Here is a 21,277-nt window from a genome sequence, read left to right as displayed (position 1 = left end):
TTAAATCTTTTCTGTGCTTCTTGTCACAGATAGTCTCAATATCCTAATGCGTTTTCAAACATCGTGGGTGATGCATGAAACTCCACATTCCCCTGTCAAGCCCTCAAAATAACCGCTCTATACTTAGAAAAGGAAACACCTCTCTGTTTCAGCCACTGGGAAATGCTGAGCTGTTTATGGGGCACACGCTACCGCTTGCAAAACTCGGAGGAATACGCATTTCCTTCTGCTGAAGGCACTTGTAGGTTCTCTCTTTATCAGGGAGATACCTTCACAGAACTCATAGGGATCCATTTACATCAGAGAACTCTATTCCTCCGCCCAATACCTCTCAAATTAGCGAGTGTTTCAAAAATGATTAGGAAAGATGTGGGGAAGGAACAAAAAGACCCATGTTTCTCTCTGGGAAATCGGCTTGAAATGGGTACTGTAAGTAACATATGCAAAAGTCCCTTTTTTGTGTGTGACAGTTTAGTTCAGACCTTGATTGTTTAACTGAATCACTCTCAAACTGCATAGTAAAATAAATGACTGCAGAAGCCTAACTGTACGAGTATAAATACCTTTTTCAACATCTTGAATTTTTAGACAGCGAATCAAAGAGGAACAGAAGGATACAGTCTTATTTTTAATCACTTTCCTACTACTCAAATTATAAGAAACAATGAAATACATCATAAGAGACATCTTGAGATATTCTGGCATGCTGCTGAGCTGAAATTCAATGGCTTGACATGCTTTTTCGGATAATTTAACTTTGAAGTCTTTGCTAATTCTTGTCTGGATTATTGCCGAACATAAGCTTGATTTCAAAGCTCACCCTGTTTGGCTTTGCATCTGAACCGAGAACGACATAAAACATTTGAAGTAGCTCCTGGAGAACTTTTAAAAAGTGTTATTGATGAGAACAGTGTTTGCGTGTGCTGGGATGGCCATGTGAGAGTTGGAGAGCCCACGACACGAGGGCAGAAGGGCGGCAAGGAAGGGAAACGCGTTGGATTCTGCGGTGGAGATTGCACCACCTTGCTTGTTTGCTCTCGGCAGCTCGAATGCGGTGGCTTGGTCCACGCTGAAGACTGAGCCTCCCAACTGCCAACCATCCTAATAAATTCATGGATCCCGGGGGTGTGAGACAGCACACCAACACCTGCCCACCACAATCTTCCAGCATACTCTTCCTCACCCTCATCCATTTTGTTACACTAGGCACAGCCCTTCAGGTTTGCAGCCCTTAGCCTGGGGGTCCTGTCGGTTCTCTCTTCCTCATAAATCTGTTTTTGAGTGTGGACTTTCTCCAGAGACCACCCGCGTGTCTCGCCTTTCCCGCCAGCTCTGACTCAGCCAGTGTAGGACTGTGAGCAGCAATGAGAGGCAGATCCGTGACAGCTTCCTCCCAACATACTCCCTCCTCCCCTCCCTCACCGCCGAGCAGCTCTTCACACCGCCGGGGAAGCACAGGATGCTGCCTCAGTGCCGACTCCTACCCACCAGCTGCCACGCTTAACTTGGGATCGGCGACTGCCTCTGCGCCCCGGTAGGGTAGCAACCAGCCCAGCCTCCAGGACCAGAGGCACCAAGACCATCCCTAAGATCCACCCCCCTCCCTAATCCTGAAATTGGCTCTCAAAGTGGTGGTGAATTTGCTTGAGGATCTGACCATGCAGATCCTATTTCAGGATTTGGGGGTCTCCTTCTGCTGAGAGGGAGATGTAGGACACATCTACAACGCCAACTAAATGAAAGCCAGGAAATGAGCTTAAGCACTCACTTAAGCACCGAATGTCCAAGGACCATGGACCCCCTCCTAGCTCACAACCTGGCTCTGTTTTGGATCATTACAATGAGTTCTCTCTCCAACACCTCCCAGCTTCCCACGCCAGCCATGCAACAACTCATACCCTCAGCGTCACACTATAAAAGTGCTGTTGCGGTGGACTGCAACACAGTCCTTCATGTCCTTTGAGACACTCTGAACTGGGAAAAGCCAAGCAGCACATTGATCATGTGTGAGGGCCATCATGGCACGATCTGGGGCCTCAAGGAGACCAAGGGCCAAGTGCTCTGTGGTGTGGAGGTACCTGAGATGCAGAGCAGACTGGTCATAAGCAGGGTAGGTGCAAGCCTGTCCTAGCTACTTGTCCCAGGGGTCATGAACAAGCCCCTTACCCTCTTTATTTAGCAAACCTGATCCAGCCAGGACTGGGAAGAATTCTTTGATGTGAACATCAGGTTTGGTCCATTCCCACCTTTTCTTTGGGTATTTTATCTGGGAATTTTGTTTGCCAAAGTATTTTTTACTTCCCTAGCTTATCACAAGCACTCTCCCATCCCATGCAATGTTTAAATTGTTTCAATTATTACAGCTCTATCCAGAGGCAAAACCTAATCTTTCACCTATGGGACTGATCCTAGCCAAGTTAGCAGAAAAATTCTGGCTGAATTCAACAACAGCATGTTGTGCCCCTATATGCGAACATGGACACACTCGGTCTCTGCACTCCATGGGGTTGAGAAAGCCTCAGGGAGTGTCAGAGCCGATACCTACTCCTCAGCTGAGCACAGAAAGCAGATCAGTGCTGCTCGCCCCCATCCTCATCCCACTAGCCCTGTTTGTTCTCTGTCTTGCTTCCAGTCCCACCACATAGTCCTTAAAGATCCCTTTGAGGCATTTGGTTCGTACAATAAAAGGAGGAGGACGTTCCTTATTCGAATGTGGAATGAGGTTATCTAACACTCCCAGATAGCTTGATGGTTGTTAATTTTCATCAGCCTGATGCTTAATGCAGTTTTGATAGGGGGGGCAACCTTTGCTCAATGCAGTTGAGCAGATTGGGACAGAAATCACTGGGTCTGTAGGGTTCCAAGATACAAATGTGACCCCTCATCAAACTGACAGTAAGCGCTGGATCATCACAGCCAGAGAATAGTCATGCAGAACAACCGTTCCCTAGTTTTTGAGGGCAAAATCTGCCATTATGGAGCCACATACAAGGTGCTTCCTCTGCATCGCACAGCGTGTGTGGTTGCTTGCGCTGGTCATTTGAGAGATGATCTTCCTAGAAGTACTACAGCCTTTAAACCCTTAAGCGATTAGTATCAGGCTGAAGTTATCTACCTAGGGCTTTCAACCAATCTATCCAACCATGTGTAAGTCATTCACCAAATTGCTTGTAACCCAACTGAGAAGGAGCAGATTTCAGGGGAAATAAAGCACACGCAGCTCAAAATAGCAATCAAAATAGCCAAAGCTGGACTTCACAGTTCTCCAGATCAGTTTGGGGCATAATTGTTGGGTCTGGTGGGTCTGTAGTTTCTGTCCTGTATGCACCCTACAACTCCACCAATGTGTGGTACCACTTTTCAACATCACCTTCATTTATTTTTGCCCTGTGACACAACTATAAACAACTTCCTTGCAAAAAAACATATCCAGGGGATTATGAATCCTGATGATAATCTATGATTAATGAGATTGTGGGAGTAGGTCTTTTTTCCTGGACAGTTACAGTTTTACGTGTTCCTTTGACCTAATAATGCACACGGTAGAAACAAGTCTACTCACTATGCCTCAGATTTGTAAAGGACTCATTGAAATGATAAGTGAAATGTTTAGAAAACTGCTGGAAAAAATAAAGCCATCAAAATCTCAGTTAATTAGATTTAGCTAAGTAACCGCAGGAGTAACTGAATTAGCCTATTTTCTTGCTGTAGGTAAAGATTAAAAAGTATTCAATTTATAGCCGTTTTCAAGTTGCTAAGGATTATGAGAACAATGCACTCTATTTTCAGCTCACCAAGGAGAGTGAATCAAATGCAAGACCCCAATCTTTCAAAAACAGTCCTTCAGATGATTCATCTGCAGAAGTCTGGCTGGAACGCCCTGTGTGGCCTGACACCATCGCATTGCCTCTCTGCGGGAGCCAAGGCAAAGTCCTCACCACACACCCAGACAAGTAATTAAGAGGCTGGGCTTAAAAGGGGAATCTTGTTTATGCCATGTATGACAGAAGAACTCCAAGAACAGGCAGATCTGTGGTCCAGCCAGGGTGCAAAAGCTTCGCTCTGGTGAAGTAAATAACTGGTAAAGGAACTTTGGACAAGTCTTGTTATGTCAAATTTAGCTGCTGGTGTTGGTTTAATTTTGGTTCTGTGTGTCTAAAATAGGGCATTCCTATTACAAATTTTATTATCTGTTATTTATCTCTATAGGGAGGCAAAGAAGGAGAGGCAGGGGGCTGTCCTCTATGTAAAAAAGTTTGATTGATTGCACAGAGCTGTCTTTGAAAACCAGTGATGAACAGGCCAAGCCCAAAAAGGAAACCTCATGGTTGGTGTTTACTACAGACAGCCTGATCAAAAGGAGGATGTTGATGAAGCATTCTTACTTCAACTATAGGATGCACCATGCTCACAGGCTCTGATCCTTGCCAGGGAACTTCAACCCCTCTGCTGCAAAAGCAGCCAGTAAGCTGGAAGCACTCCAGGAGACTCTTGGAGTGCTTTGAGGATAATTTTTTAATCCAGGTCATAGACAGTCCAACCAAAGGAGAAATGTTACTGGACCTGTTGCTCACCAACACAGATTGACTTGGGGGTACTGGTGGATGAAAAGCTGGACATTAGCCAGCAATTATGTGCTTGCAGCCCAGAAAGCCAACCAGTATCCTGGGCTGCATCCCTAGCAGCGTGGCCAGAAGGGCGAGGGAGGGGATTCTGCCCCTCTACTCCACTCTGGTGAGACCCCACCTGCAGCGCTGCATCCAGCTCTGGGGCCCTTAGCACAGGAAAGACATGGACCTGTTGGAGCGGGGCCAGAGGAGGCCACAACAATGGTCAGAGGGCTGGAAAACCTCTCCTTTGATGAAAGGCTGAGAGAGTGGGGTTGGTTAGCCTCCAGAAGAGAAGGCTTCAGGGACAACTTACTGAGGCCTTTCAATATATAAAGAGGGCTTATTGGAAAGATGGAGAGAGACGGCCTGTAGTGACAGGACAAGGGGCAACAGTTTTAAACTGACAAAGGGTAGGTTGGACGTAAGGAAGAAATTCTTTACAATGAGGGTGGTGAGACACTGGCACAGGTTTCCCAGAGCAGCTGTGGATGCCCCATCATTGGAGGTGTTCAAGGTCAGGTTGGATAGGGCTTTGAGCAACCTGACCTAGTGCAAGATGCCCCTGCCCAATGCCAGGGGGGATTGGACTAGATAGTCCTTAAAGGGTCCGTTCTGACCCAAACCGTTGTGTGATTCTATGATTTATCAGAAAATAAAGTTTTAAAATTTTCAAAAGAAATTCCAAACATACCACCAGAAGTAAAACCTTATAAGCAATTGTCTTTGCTTTCCATCTCTCTGGATCAATGAGCTTCACAAGGCAAAGGCTCCACAGGTTAATTGTACAAGATAGAGCTGCCCTGGAATCTGATGCTATCTACTGAGTGAGAATTCAGTGTGAAGGGAAGTGGGATACCTTATGTTTTAGGAATTTCTCTGAAAAACATAAACAATGCTGAATTCTCCAAAATGGCTCATTGCATGAGAAGGACCGCACTGGAAAGGAAATATGCTTTCTGAAAGCCAAGTTAATATTCACATTCTAAAGGGCACTTGTGTGTTCAGACTGAAAAAAATAAAAGACTATTTTACGCATTCAAAGTCCAAATAGAACAAAACCAGTACATATTTCCTTTGCCTTGCAAATAACTACTCAACAGGACCAGGACCCGGAGGCCATGAATATAATTTACTACCAAGAGGCTATAGATTAAGTAAACAGCAAGAAAGTAAATTCGGCACTAACAGCCACGTGGCGTGGTTTATGCATGACTGAACATACACAAGAGAGTGTCTTGAAGACAGAGTCAATCCTCCTGCTGCTAGTTCAGGTTGCCTCTCCCATTCTTCTTCTCCTTGTCCTGCATTTGGGAGAGACCTAATCACCATGCAGAGGTGCACCTGCGGCTAAATAAGAGCTGACATCCCCATGTGGGAATTGGGTTGCAGAATATAACTGCAAACTACTTCTATAACCCTCATGTTCATGCCAGTGGTGAGACTGTGGACAGACTGAGGTTTGAATTGTGTCACAAAGCTTCTCCAGGCAGAAGCTCTTTCTGCAGTGATTTGTGCCACACGGTGATGGACAACAGTACCAGCACCAGACCAACAACACTTAATGGATAAACTGATGTGTCCTGCTCTGATATCTAAAAAGTCAAACCAGAAGAATTCATCTAACTGCTTTGCTTTTCTTTTTTCAATGGATATTTGATGACAATGCCCTTTTTTTTTTTTTGCAGAGAGATTCAGGCTAGCTATTCTGAGAAACCCTTCAAAATCAAACTAAACTAGCCTTTAAGCAATTTCACTGTGCCAAAAACTTGTACTTTAGGTGTCTGCATGATATATTTGCTTGAGGCACTTACATGCCTAAACTGATATTATTATCTCAAAACTTCATAGATTTTAACATGTTTATCATCACAGCACTCACACATGGCAGAAAGGGCTGATATTCCCGCTTCCCAAAGGAGGAGCAGAGGGATGGAGGTTGTGCCTGGTCTATCCCCGAATGGGAACAGGGCACTGCCCAGCATTGCCCATGCTGTCAGGGCCACTGACTTGCTCCCCTGGGCCAGTTCACCGTGAGCCAGCCATCCTCCTGGCCACTGCCCAGACACAGCGCAGCGGATGGATAGCACTGGCTGTGGAGTCTCCTTCTCTGGAGATATTCAAAGCCTGCCTGGATGACGTCCTGTGCAACCTACTCTGGGTGACCCTGCTTTAGCAGGGGAGTTGGACTGGATGAGCTCCCAAGGTCCCTTCCAACCTCTGCCTTTCTGCAATTATGTGTGATTCTGTGATACAGACTTTTTTATTTACTAATGTAGAGGTAGTCAAAAAGGTCATTCATATCCACCCCCCCGTAGTGGGAATAAGATGCCCGAGCACACCCAGACAACTTTCCCAGCAGTGTTGGTGGGTTTGAATGCCTATATATCAAGTTTAAGGCTCTCATGCCCCCAAGAATTCTCCTCCAAAAGCCCTTTCTGGTGTTTATTATTGAGGCCAATAAATATTTCAAACACAGAGATGATTACTAGTTATCTTCCTCGTTATTGCAATGCGTCCTGGGGCATCCATCACTTTGAGCTCACTCCTTTGCATGTGAACATGAGAGAGATGGGGAAGAGACCAGGTGTGGCTTTCTTTCTGACCTGGAGGGAACCTGGGCACACTGGGGATTCCCAAATCACACACCCCACCTTGTCCCCACGGAGATCCGGGCACACTGCACTCCCGCTGCACAGGGGGAGCACGAGTCATGGTCCCCAAAGTCGGGGGAGGTGATGGAGCCAGCCCACTGTACCCTGTGCTTTTGGCACATCGCTCCTTCATCCTCACATTTGCGATAACAATTTCCACCTACCTGCAGCTTAAAGAAGTGGATATTAAAATTTAGGATACTGCTGTACAGTTTTTATCCAGCCTGGGTTTAAACTGCTGGTTTATGGCTCTCCCTTACCAAGTTTTAATTGATGCCTCTTTTTGTTCCCCTTCATCACTGGCAAGATGCATTTGGCTGCATCCACATATATGCACGGTAGGCGAAATCCTGGCTTTATGTAAGAGGATTTTTAACTTGAGATGTCATACCTCTGCTGCTTTAGATTTCCACACATCTAGACCATAAGGATAAATAAATCTGTGCAATGATGACGGCCATCGCCAGTCATGCTATTACACGGAGTCACCAGGCAGCCTGGGCTATGTTCTGTTCAGATTTCTGCACAGATGTGGATGGGATGGAGGGATAAAGCCATTGCACAGATACTGTACAGCATGGGGTACCTAGGGAAACACCCAAGGGGATGAAGGTATACCTGAATATGTTTTTCAGAATAGTCAATATGTCCCAGCAAACAAACCCATTCACTTTTCTCATTCCCAGATGGACCACAGCGCTCCTTGGTGGACAAGGCCAGAGGCCAGGTTCCAGTACTCATTATTTTTTTACAACTTACTGCACAAACGAGTGGCATTGACTTGAGGAAAAAAAAAAATCCAAAGCCAATTAATCCTATCCAGAATTAATTAGGAAGGTATTCCCTTTCCATGGGCAGGGAAATTACAAGACAAAATGACCTGAGACCACAATGTAAATCAATGACAGAGTACATCAAGAGCTCAAGACTTTCAGACCTGTGTGCTCTAACCACAAAAACGTCCTTGCAAGACTCTGGAGAGCAGAAGCCTCTGGTTCCTGTTACACATTGCTGGTAAACAGGCTGGAATATTTTTCCATAGATAAAGAGTCCTGTCCCTGACCCACTCTGCACTGCGACATTTTTTAGCTTACAGAAGAACATTGCAATTCCTCTAACAGAATACGCTCAGTCTTCCCAGCACATCAGAGACAGTCTAATGAGCACCTACCACGGCGATACTGTGTCTGCTTCCACTTTTTGTACCATATGGCTCAGCTTCTGCTTTCCCCTCCTCTTCCGAGCTGTGAGCTGTCTTCTCTGCCACTGGCCCTGTGGTGGCAGCAGGAGCCCCTGCTCCGGGGGCTGCGCCGGCAGCGCACACAGCGGCGTACCGAAATTTAGAGCCAGGCAATCCTTCCTGACTAATTAACATCCAGCGGGTATTTGCAGTGGTCCTTCACGATGTTAGAGGCACATCATTGTGTCATTTGCCTTGCCAGAGGGTGCCAAGCAACAGGAAAAGCAACCAAGCAATAAAATACACCTGCGCCTGCCTCCCGCCAGCATCCAAGGGGTTGTAACCTACAGACCGGCTTTAGGTGACCTATCACAGATTATGAGATGGGTATCAAATCCAGTCCCCTCTGGGATGCCTCTGGCACACTATGCTGCCGCGGTACATCTGCCTGTGTGATGCCAGCAGTGTGCCCAGGTGGCCAAGAAGGCCAATGGCATCCTGGCTCGTATCAGGAAAAGTGTGGCCAGCAGGAGCAGGGAAGTGATCGTGCCCCTGTACTCAGCACTGGTGAGGCCGCACCTTGAGTACTGTGTTCAGTGTTGGGCCCCTCACTACAGGAAAGGTGTTGCGTTGCTGGAACTTGTCCAGAGAAGGGCAACAAAGCTGGTGAGGGGTCTGGAGCCCAAGGCTGATGGGGAGAGGCTGAGGGAACTAGGGTTGTTCAGCCTGGAGAAGAGGAGGCTGAGGGGAGACCTTATCGCCCTCTACAACTGCCTGACAGGAGGGGGTAGTGAGGTGGGGGTCGGTCTCTTCTCCCAGGTAATGGGTGATGGGACGAGGGGAAATGGCCTCAAGTTGGGCCACAGGAGGTTTAGGTTGGACATTAGGAAAAATTTTTTCACTGAAAGGGTTGTCAAACATTGGAATGGGCTGCCCAGGGAAGAGGTTGAGTCCCCATCCCTGGCAGACAGGAAAAGCTGGGCAGACGAGGTGCTTAGGGATATGGTTAGTGGTGGGATGACAGGGTTAGGTTAACGGTTGGGCTTGATGATCTTAAAGGTCTTTTTCAACCTAAAGGATTCTATGAGGGAAACCTGTAGCAAAACACGTGGTGCAGGAGCACACCTTGGATGAAGATGTGCGCAAGTGGAGTGGGCTGAGAGCAGATGTGCGGTCAGGAAAGAAGCTCAGTCACCGGTGATAACCTATTAAATGACTATCACCTGGTCACATTTAACATCATACTCCAAGAAAAAGGATATTCAGGCCAGAGAGCAGCTCTTGATCTTCAGCTAAATGCACAGACAGAGGCTATGTCAAGTTTTGTTGGGTTTTTTTCTTTTCCTTCCCCTTTGTTTTTCTGCCGGTGCTGTTGTGCAAACAGTTGCCTTTTTGCACTAAAATTTTGAACATACACAGCCATGAGTGCCCTAGAAAATTTCTTGAGTTAATTCAGCTCAGGTAGGGTCAGAGTTAAGGGAGAGACTGTTCCAAAGCCTCCCTCTCCAGCTTCGTGGGAAGTGTTGCCAGCAGCAGCCCTGGCTGCTCCTGCCTGCTCCTGCCTGCAGGCAGCACTCCTCACTCCCACTCTGAGATAAGCTAAATGCCCATACACAGCACAGAAATGATCTCTCCCCAAAATGTTCCCATATGCTGTTCTTGGGAGCTGCTGTGGCTCTCCTGAGAGTGGCCACATCTCAAGAGTGAGGAAAGGGACTCCAGCTAAAACCACGTTAAGCTCCTGGGAGAATTGAGTGTCAGATAAAATGCCCTTCACCAGGAAATTTGCTTTTTAAAATATATTTCATCTGGTGTAAAGTATGACCCAATCTTCAGTGACAGAAATCTAACCTACATTTCCCTCACTGCCCTTCAAACCAGGCAAGATAGCACCAATGTGAAGCAAACCCTTTATCCAGCAAATCCAGACGCTAAACCTTCTGAAAAGAGCAGATTTAAAAGCTTCTGGCACAGAGTTTCCAGCTCCAAGAAGCTAAACATCAGAAGCACTTTCTGCAAACGGTCCTGCCCCATGCTTACAGGGAAACAAGCGTTAATTGATGGAAAAGAGCCTGGGCTGCGATGAGAGAACTATTCCCGTGGATAAGCCCGGTGAGCAATCAAAGGGAGGTAATTTCCCTCTTCTCTGCTCAGTATTGCTTAATTGTGTTTACACATCTCCTGTCCAGTGGCACTGGGTAATATTTTGCAACAGAGTGACCAGGAAATTTAGGTCTGAGTATATATGACACCTTTGAAAAGACAAGAGGCTTCATAATGATGGCAGGATGGATGCTTGGCTCTTTCCTCCTGAAGGAATAACCACTTTTCTGGAGCTGTAAGAGACTCAGGGCGGAGTTTTAATGGCAAAAACCCTAAAGCAGAGATGAATAGTTGGATGAATTTCATTTTGCTAACTGGCTTTTAAAGTTAAGAACGCCAACCCCAGTTTTTAGTAATGCCACCTCTCTGTATGCTTACATAGGTCTTAAAGTCTCCTCTCTCTTTCAGTGGATTTCAAATTGTATTTCTGACTTCTTTTTCATTACAATGCATTTTGCGGAGGGTTATCTTCTTTCCTCAGGGACATATGGACATGGCTCCACTATGTCTCACCCAAGGATGTCAGTGCTCCTTAAGAGCATCATCAATTAGGAGTGAAGAAAATAGAATTACAGAGAAGTTAAATGCTACTAACCAACAGAATAACCAGGCAGAATAAACACCAAACTCCTCCAGACCATCGTCAGTACTCCAGTACAGAAAGCCTTTTACAGCTAAGCCAGGAGCACACAGCCCCTACTGGGAATTTTGTCTCGGAGAAGAAGGGAAAAGACAACATAAGCATTTGGGTCTCTGAACACACTTTTCCTCCAATTTAAGGGAAAAAATGGCCTTTACAGGCTAAGATATAACCATGTGGCATGAATCAGAATAAAATGAGCGCATGTTCTATAAATGCATCAGAGAAAGCTTCACCAGCAGCAGTATTTTCTTTTTCTATAAAATGCTTAAAAAGTAAAAGTTTGGCTAGAGCAGACCTAACCACTATTTCAGAAAAAAATTAAGAACGCCAAACCCTCCAGACTTATTTTCCATTGAATAATTTTCCAGGGAGAATGTTTAAAGCAGAAAACTGTGGCAAGAACTCCTGTAGTCCTATGAAAACAGTTTCTGTAAGAAGAGGTAATCACAACACTACAAAAGGAAGTCAAAACAGGATCTCAAACAGCAACCTGTATTTCCATTAAAAATTCGAGGTTTTCAGAGTCCTGGTCCCCAGACCAGCCACAGAAAACTATATGAATCTCCCTGGCTTTAAAAATAGGCCCTATGTAGAGTCTTTGGGGCAAGTACCAGATCAAGTGTAAATCAAGAGATCTTCTCTTTCAGCATGAATATAGAATCATAGAATCACTTTGGTTGGAAAAGACCTTTGAGATCATCGAGTCCAACCTTTAACCTAACCCTGCCATCCCACCACTAAACCATGTCCCTAAGCACCTCATCTATCCTTCTTTTAAATACCTCCAGGGATGGGGTCTTGACCACCTCCCTGGCCAGCCCATTTCAGAGCCTGACAACCCTTTCGGTGAAGAAGTTTTTCGTAATGTCTAGCCTAATCCACTCTGGTGCAACTTCAAACCATTCCCCCTCGTCCTATCATCTGTTACCTGGGAGAAGAGACCGACCCCCACCTCACTACCCCCTCCTTTCAGGTGGTTGTAGAGGGCAATCAGGTCTCCCCTCAGCCTCCTCTTCTCCAGACTAAATAACACCAGTGCCCTCAGCCGCTCCTCGTAAGACTTGTGCTCCAGACCCCTCATGGTAACGCTTCATCATCACCTTGCGTTAATGGGTTCTTCTCTAGAAGTTGTACAGAGAGTCTCTTCATAATACAATAAAAATATAACTGCAACTTAGTGCAATGCTGACTCTGGAGCCGCATACAGAGACTTGAATGGAGAACCTGACTACACTGCCTAGACCAGAGGTCAGAGCTGAGACGTGAGCACACTTGGGACATTCAGCCTATTTTTTTTTTTCACAAAATCATTACATGTCTTCTGGTAGGCACTGACTGAGCCTACTACTGTCCCCTTTGCCACAGTCTGTACAACTTTCCTCCAGAAGAAAACTCAAGAGGGAAACCCAACTTTTAATAATGGCTTCACCATGTAAAAGAACGGACTTGTGAATGCCAATGTTAATTTTGCATCTTGCTTCAATGCCGTGTTATTTCACTTCAAAGCTTTCCAGGTTGTTACAAAAGTCCTTTTCTGTTTAAATGAGTGTAACCATTTAATCAGAATGCCTCCACATTGTGCCTGAGAGGGATCCTACCATATCATAATGAATTCTCATACTGTGGCATATATGGATTTAACATTTATTATCCGCCTTTCTGTAAAGCCCCTTCCTCCTGAAGCCGACACCAGCTATTTAATTGATTTTAGTGCACCACAGCGTAAATTACCAAGTACTGAAAGATGCAGAACTAAATGTAAAAGACTCATTCACTGACTACGTGAACATCAAGTAACCAGCAATGACACTTCTGGGCAAGGCATGAAAGGAAGGAGATGGTTATCCAAAGCCAACAAAATGGAGAGAAAATTGCTAGGGCTCTAAATAGCCACCTGCCTGCTGTTCGGAGAGAAAGGCCTTGCTTCTGCTCCCAGGGAAGCAGTGATATTATACAGGATTACTGGCAGATATATATTGCTGCCCTATGAATTGCCTCTACCAAACCAAGCTATACAACACAGGCACATATGCCCCCGTGCCCAGCTGCAGCAGGGAACCCTAACTGGGGAGTTAGCCAGGGAACCGCTCGTGGGCTGAAGGAAGAAACTCAAGTCGATGCTGCCAAAATTTATTGCTGTAAAAAACCCAATCAAGGCAAATACTCTCACCCCAAGGATTTGGTATCGGCCCTTGCAGGGGACCAGACATTACATCAAATAACCCACAGAAAGTACTTGTTTACTGTACTCACCAGTATAGGGAAATAATCAGGTACGCTTGTCTGATTTATGAGCCCTTCAAATCTTTCTGTAACTTTAAAGAATAATACCTTAGGACACGGTTTATTTGGAATTTTGGCCAAACCTCTTGTTTTTTCTTATTGACAACAGCAGCTTTGCAACAACAGATAAAGTAAAAATCCATTTTCATCTGAGCTGTTCACATTTCTGTAAAAGCAAACAACATTATAATGCTGCCTGTTCAATGAAAATGTGGAAATGTGTCTCCATTATCTCTTTATTCCCAAGGCTACTGGGAAAAAAAAAATCACTCTCCATCAGATGTGCTTTGAATAAAAGAAAACCCTCAGCGTTGCCTTGCTAATGAGTTCATCCTGGGACACTTAAGGCTAAGCTAACAATAACGAGTGCAAGCTTAGGAGCAAGGATGTTGACAACTGTCTACACCTGTTGAAGGTGGCTGCCTACAAGTGGGTTTGGAAAGTCTTTTATAGTCCCCAACATGAAGAAGATTCTCACCATTCCTGTCTTACTGTAGGAAGGCTGGACTGATGCCCATGGACTCTAAAACGCCTGCTCCTAGCCACGGCTGAAGCTCTTACACATAAAACAATGCAAGGAAGCCACAGGGCTGCCGTTCAGTGCCGTTCCCAGGAGAAGATGCTGTGTTTGGAGGGGACATGAGGAGTAGGAGCTGCAGAAAGTCCTGCCATAGTCAGAAAAAAGCAGAAGAAAAAACAAAGTACTAAGGTCAGCTAGGACCATCCAACAAGCACATATGCCACTTTTGGGATCATACACAACCCACACAATTACAGCTGTCTAAAAGTCATCCTGGAGATCACTCTGTGGTCTATTAATCCGTTACCAACAAATCTGCCCATGCCCTGATCTCTACCCCAAAATTAATCTTTCCTAGTCTGCTTATAACCTCTCAGCCACTGGAAAAGGGGAGCTACTCCTTCGTACTGAACACTCACCAGCGTCACCCAACTGATGTAATTTTTCCCCAAAGCGCAAGATGTGAAATTGATGCTGGATTAGTAACCACTACCCAGTTCCCAGGGGCATAATGCCAGGGTTCAGTTTATTACGTGGTCAGCAGCTTGAAAAGCTCTAGTGGGAAAGTACTGAAGTACAGGAAGATTAACTCCTTTAGCGTTTTACCAGGGTGACCCATGTTGTTCAGTCGATATGCCTCTGAAGATAAGGCATGATTTTTTTAAGATATCTTTTTTTTGACCTATACTGATAGACCGTGCTCTGGCTGCATTAACCACTAGAAATGGGCTGCAACCGAAACCTGTATTGCACATGCCCAAATAATAAGGACAATTTCAAAAATCTGACATCCCAGTTCTGCACTTTGGGCCCACGTCTGCAATATGTCCATGCTGAAGGCTGTGATGGGCCCAGGATTCATTTCCCTGAGCGCTTCTCCCACGATCACAGTCTGATGCTCCCAGTCGTGTCACACATGCTCAACCCTGTTGCTGCTGTCCCACTTTGCTTTCCACATTCACCAGCTGGATCCATCCCTGGAGAGCTCAGCCTTCTACAGCACCCTCCCCCCAGTTCAAAAAGCTCTTGTCCATAGAAGCAGCAGAAGACTTTTTTCAACCACAGGGTGTGGTTAGTGCCATTTCTTGTTCCACTGCAGACTCGTGAAGGCTGCTTTGCCCAAATCACTGCAGTTTCACTCCACAAGCTGTGAGGAAATGAAGTCTTGCCTAACTAGAGCCTCTAAGTCTCTGTTCAGCTGTGTCAAAGTCCAAGCAAAGCTCCCCCGACGCCTCGCAGGCTCCTTCCTGGCATGCCCAGATGTGCGTCAGCCTTTCTGGTGCTGTAGTTCTTAAGTAGCATTTGCTCCAAAAAAAACCAAAACCAAGTGAACAACTTATCCATAATGGATTAATATGAAATTCATGTATATTTGCTTGACTGGGAATTGGGAACAGGTCTTTCCCTGGCCCATACATTAAGTGTCCTAGCCAATAAACTCCATGAGAACCATCTGCCACATACATCTACCATGCATTTTATTCCCATGCAGCGTGAAGATGTGCTGGAAGCATGGGATCCCAGGCTTTTGACATAGACCCAGTGTATTTGCTTAGGGACATGGTTTAGTGGTGGGATGGTAGGGTTAAGTTAATGGTTGGACTTGATTATCTTAAAGCTCTTTTCTGACCTAAATGATTCTATGATTCTATGATTTTCAGTGGGTGCTGGGCACTACTTTGGGCTGGCAGAGTCTATGGGCGTGCAGCTGATCTCCTATGCTGTACCACGAAACGAACTGAATCCCCTGGCCCACACTGGTCATCAGCTCCAGTGTTCTTCATTACTGGTGGTGTTTCTCCTGGTAACCATTACTGTTATTACTAATAATGGTAACAACGCCATCCACGGAAAAAGGTGATGCTGAGGGCCTTCTCTCAGGTGCATGGACACAAGTATTTTCTTCTGCTAAAGGACACATCTCGCTTTTATCATTCATATAAATTCCATTGTGAATGCAGAGATATTTCCTTCTGTCTTTTGCATAATGTTTTACAGGCACAAAAAAACCCCAACTACGGGAATAAATCTCATAGAAGTAATGTGGTGCAGCAGATCTATGTTTTGCTTTAATTAGCATCCTGATGCGATAGCGGCTTGGCGTGTGTATCGCTGTTTCATAACACAGTGCGTCCTTGCTAGACTCCTTAAGGAACCTGGCAAACACGACACTTCCCTCCATTGTCTGTTGTTTTTCTTGGAGCCTGAATATTTTCTTTGAAATGTCACTTGCACAGCCTGTCCATGCTTGGCTGCTCTCGGAGTGCGCTCAAGCATCGGGCTTTCAAAAAACAAAGGGAATTTGGCACTTAATCATGGCTTAGCACTCCGCTTGCTTATTTGCAAAACATACAGGTGAAAGGCAAAATCACAAGCAGTGTAGTTCCAGTAATAATAAAAACTTCTGCGGGTTTTACCACAGGTAGGTACCTGCCTGTTTGAGCTGCCTCCCAAGGCGTTACAGGGTTATAAGGCGCTTGCATGGGGTGGGGAAGAGCTGATGAACAGCAGGACTGGGATGCTGGGACTCAAAGCTTGCAAACTTCTGGGCAGGGCTCTCCTCGGTGCATGACTTGCACCCGGCAGGAAGGAGCTCCTGTCATCTTGGCTTTTCGGTGATGGAAATCATCTGAATAATTCAGCAGAGTTAAGATGCCAAGCTGGAAAAACCCCAAGGTCAGGGGTTTAGGCTCAGTTTGGGCTGGGTTTTTTTGCAAAGGTAGGGAGAAGCATTTCGGGGTTGAGTGAACTGGGCTGCTCACCCTAAAAGCTTGCTCTGAGCAGAGACGTCGAAGCCTGGAAAGACCTCATGCAGGGGAAAGGCTCGGGTTTCCTTGGAGAATCAGAAACACCAGCTGACAGGATCCAGGTAAAGCAGCCCTCCTGCCAAGAGGATCAGACCCGCTCTTTGGGAGCACAGCCCCGCAAAGAGGTGGAAAGCTACACTAGGCTTGGTGGTAGGGTTTTAGCTTTCTTTAACTAGGTCCTGGCATTAATAGGAATTCCTCTGGATTTGGCACTATTCTTGACTGCGGAAAAAAAGTGCAGAGAAACTCAGAGGTGGGTGTTCAAGTTCGATCATTACTGACCTAGCTACGTGCTTTGCAGGGCCTGCTCCTGTAACCTTTCCCCATTTGAACAGTCTCCTTACCTTCAAGAGGAATTAGAGAAATCAGACTTCCAGCATAGCAGGTTAAAATTGCAGCCTGGAAGACTTACTTATGAGGAAATGCTCCGTTCCTGTAAGGACGTTAAGTGGTGGTGTTGATTCCCTGGGGAGCGCGTGACTGGAGATTTTTAAGAACAGGTTAGAAAAACATCTGCTAAGGCTGATCAGCCAGTACAGGCAGCATATCCTGCCCTGGGACAGGCACATGAATTCCAGAAGTTTTGTTAGACCTACTTTTAGCTTGTGTTCCAAAGGCAGTGAGGCAATGGCTCTCCAGCCCAGTTTGCCAGCCCTTAGAAACTTCTGACCCATTGGGTGAACTTCAACCAACTTCGACAGAAGAGTAGCGACAGCAAAAATATTAAGTTCCTGCATATTTTGAGCAAATACAGATGAATAAAGGAGAACAAGGCAATTAATATCTTCATAGATTTTTAACATAGCCCCATATCCTTTCGGAGAGGCAACAGCCCCAGGTCCTGTGGGGCGGTAACCAGAGCGGGTGCGCTCAGATCTGCAGGAAAACAAACTTTGCTGTTTCACGCTTCGACGCAGGTGAACAATACAGATGAAGTCAGAGTCGAGCTTTGGGAATCTGCTCCGACCTGCCCAGGCAGCACGTACAGAAACAGCATTTGCATATGGTCCCGGTAACACTCAGACAGAAAAAAAAAGTGTTTATGTAAATCCATTTTTACGCATGATTTTCCAGCATGTAGAAAATGAATCATCAATACCCAAAGAGGCCAATTATGCCAATGAAATATTAGTATCTGACAATACTAACCACAACAGGTTATTGGGATATTTCCCTGTACTGATGAGGTGAACTACGGCAGATAGTTTAGAAGTTATCATAGGGTAATTCTTGCCAAGTGGCACCAGCAGCAACCAAAAATCTGGTAAGAGTTCACTACCAGTTTACTGTCATACTGAGACACAGTTCAATAAAACTTTTATTTCCCCCCATCTTCTACAATATCCTCCAGGGAAATCTCACCCAGCATCCAGAAGGAATGAGACTTTCAGAGTATTTTAGTGTTTGTCTTTGTTGCCTGCCTAGGTCTTAATGGTACTATAGGAAATCCAAGTTTGGGAAGGAGCAGGTGCTTTCTTGCTTTGAAAGCACATAATCCTAATGGAAATATGACAAAATCTAAATGCTCTACAGTACTTTTCTATAGTGCCTGCAAAATTTTAGCAGAATCATCACAGGAGAGGCAGCAATTATCCTACATCTGTATTCTGCTTTGAAGCTGCACCAGTAACTCCACCTCATACCAAAGCTGAGCAATACTGCTTGGAGCAAAAGACAGCGCGGAGTTGTCCATAACCGTGCCAAACTTAGAGTCATCAGTTTGGAATATCCTGGATTTGGGGAAAATAAATAAAGAAAAAATGGCCCAGTCATTTCTAAGGAACAGGTTAACACTTTAAGACAGCACATGAAATTCTGAGCTGTCAATCTGGGGATCTCCAAGCTGGACTTGGGTCTACCTCGCACTAAGAGGATTGTGACATTTTGAACAGTTTCATTATGGCTTGTACACAATATATGTAAAAACAGGGTGGTGAAACCAAAGCCAGAGATCAGATTTCCCCATGAACGTGCCAGGAGACACACAGGACAGATTCACCAACAGCTACATAACCCTGGGAAGAGCTCCCAGAGGGACCGTCAGGAATAAATTGTCAAGTAGACACAAACAGCCACCTCTTTGCCTCCCTTCCTACCAACTCCAGCCCACACGCCACCACCTGCGCTTGTCCCTATCTTTGACAGAATAAATGAGGTGCAATATTTATCCTTTAACTTGCCCTGTTAACGAGCATGGCTTTTAAGTAAAAGTAGACATACCAGAAGGCAAGCGTACATAGGGAGACTTGGTCTCCCTGCAAAAGCCTTCTCCCTCAGAGGTGCGGTGAGATGCTCAGGACTGTACTGTGGATTTTCCACAACATTGCAAGGAGTGTTCTGAAGGCTGTCCATGCAACAAAAAAAACTCCCTTGGGAAATATCACTTAGCGCCCACTTAATGAGCAATGAGCCAGGGAGAAGGGTGTATGGATTTGAGATTTGTTGTGCCCATGATGCTGATCTTTGAGTGCCCCTAATTTTACACACACACACCCTTTTTTTTTTTAACCTAAATGCTACTTCCTGAAAGCTGCTTGATCAGAACCTCTCCTATTTCATATCAAACCCCAATTTTAAGTGTAGGCAACTATTACCTTCTTTGGGAGAACTACACAAAAATGAGAAGCTAAAAAACCCACAAGGAATCTAATAATAAATAGGGCAGAGATGTAAACAAACAGATACCTCATGCCGTGCAATGCTTCGCAGCTATTGTATCAATAAGTTGGTGTTACCTTGGAAACAAGAGATTATCCGTGCATGCCTTCTCCCAGATGGAAACCAGGAAAGGAGGCATGCAGAATTGATTTTGAGTCTTTTGGAGTTGCCACCCAACTACTGATGCCAATTGATCCCAATCCCAATTACTGATGAAAATTCAGAGGTTGCACCATCCTTAATCATAGAATCATAGAATCATTTAGGTTAGAAAAGACTTTTAAGATCATCAAGTCCAACCATTAACCTAACCCTGCCATCCCACCACTAAGGTGGGTACCTAAGCACCTCGTCTGCCCAGCTTTTAAATACCTCCAGGGATGGGGACTCAACCACTTCCCTGGGCAGCCCATTCCAGTGCTTGACAGCCCTTTTGGTGAAGAAATTTTTCCCAATATCCAATCTAAACCTGCCCTGGCACAACTTTCCCATTTTCTCTCATCCTATCACGTATTACTTGGGAGAAGAGACCAACCCCCACCTCACTAACCACTCCTTCCAGGCAGTTGTAGAGGGTGATAAGGTCTCCCCTCAGCCTCCTCTTCTCCAGGCTGAACACCCCCAGTTCCCTCAGCTGCTCCCCATCAGCCTTGGGCTCCAGACCCCTCACCAGCTTTGTTGCCCTTCTCTGGACATGTTCCAGCAACGCAACACCTTTCCTGTAGTTAGGGACCAAAAACTGAACAAAGCATTCGAGGTGCAGCCTCACCAGTGCCCAGTACAGGGGAAGGATGACTCCCCTGGTCCTTCTGGCCACATGATTCCTGATACAAGCCAGGATGCTCTTGGCCTTCTTGTCCTATAATGCAACGTCCACCATGACGAGGGCAAGTACCTGGCTATCTTGTCCTCTCCACTTTGCGATAACACAACCCTTTTCCAAGAAAGCACAGACAAGTTATTCCCTGGAAACACCCTGTGCAGAGCAAAGGACAACACGGCCTTGTTTGATTTGCAGCGAGGAGGGCCAACAGCAACAGCTTGGCCCAACATCAAATGACTTTAATAAAATTAAGCTTAAGCTAATGTGTTGTACCCCACAGCTGAGGCAGATTAAGAGCACGCACACACACGAGGTTTGTCACACGGGCTCTCTGCATGAGTGGGAGTTTGTTACGGAGCTGTCACTTGATTGCATTCATGTGTGTGCCCATATTCGAATAAAATGTAGTGTTTGAGAATTTTTCCTGCTTTTTTTTTTCATCGAATGATAAAAAGCATTGATCCTGCTTTCTGGCAGATTCAGTTCAGTGCATTTGTACCTGGGATGTCTTGGTCCACCGTGCAGCACAAGGCGCAGCTCTTCGTCAGGGCTGGGGGTTGCTCAGAGCTGCTGCCTTGAACACTGTGGACGGGTTCCTGGCTGCTGACTTCAGCCGGGCACCTCACCCCGGTGGGCATCAGTGAAGCTGTGTCTGTCTGGAATACCTAAATGCTTGGCCCTTGGAAAATTAGTTGGCTGGGTTTACAAACACGGCTATAACAGAAAGGATAATTCCCTAGTAAGTGTTGAATTGTGAGCAAGTAGAAATTTATACTCAGTATATATATTCAGTGTCACCTATGATTACAGATCTACATTTCAGGTAACCCAGTGATCTGGATGTAAGAATTTAGAAAAGTGAGGGTTACACTACATTAAACAAGCTAATAATAAGTAGGAGTAATATCGATTTTTTTTTTTTCTAGAGATTTAAAAAAAATAAGGATTTGTAAATCAGGTGGTTACGAAATTGGTACTTCCCACAACCCAGCTGGTTTG

General features: G+C 45.5%; 1 protein-coding gene across 1 annotated transcript in view; it reads right to left on the bottom strand.

Moving 5' to 3' along the window:
* Nucleotides 1-21,277, bottom strand: part of CAMK1D (calcium/calmodulin dependent protein kinase ID) — a 95,829-nt gene that overhangs the window by 73,489 nt on the left and 1,063 nt on the right. The gene's annotated exons all lie outside the window — the stretch shown is intronic.

This window comes from Egretta garzetta, unplaced genomic scaffold (assembly GCF_000687185.1).
Source record: "Egretta garzetta isolate BGI_Z169 unplaced genomic scaffold, ASM68718v1 scaffold291, whole genome shotgun sequence".
NCBI lineage: Eukaryota > Metazoa > Chordata > Aves > Pelecaniformes > Ardeidae > Egretta > Egretta garzetta.
The sequence above is the reverse complement of the archived record's forward strand: the minus strand, read 5'-3'. Positions and strand labels throughout refer to the sequence as shown.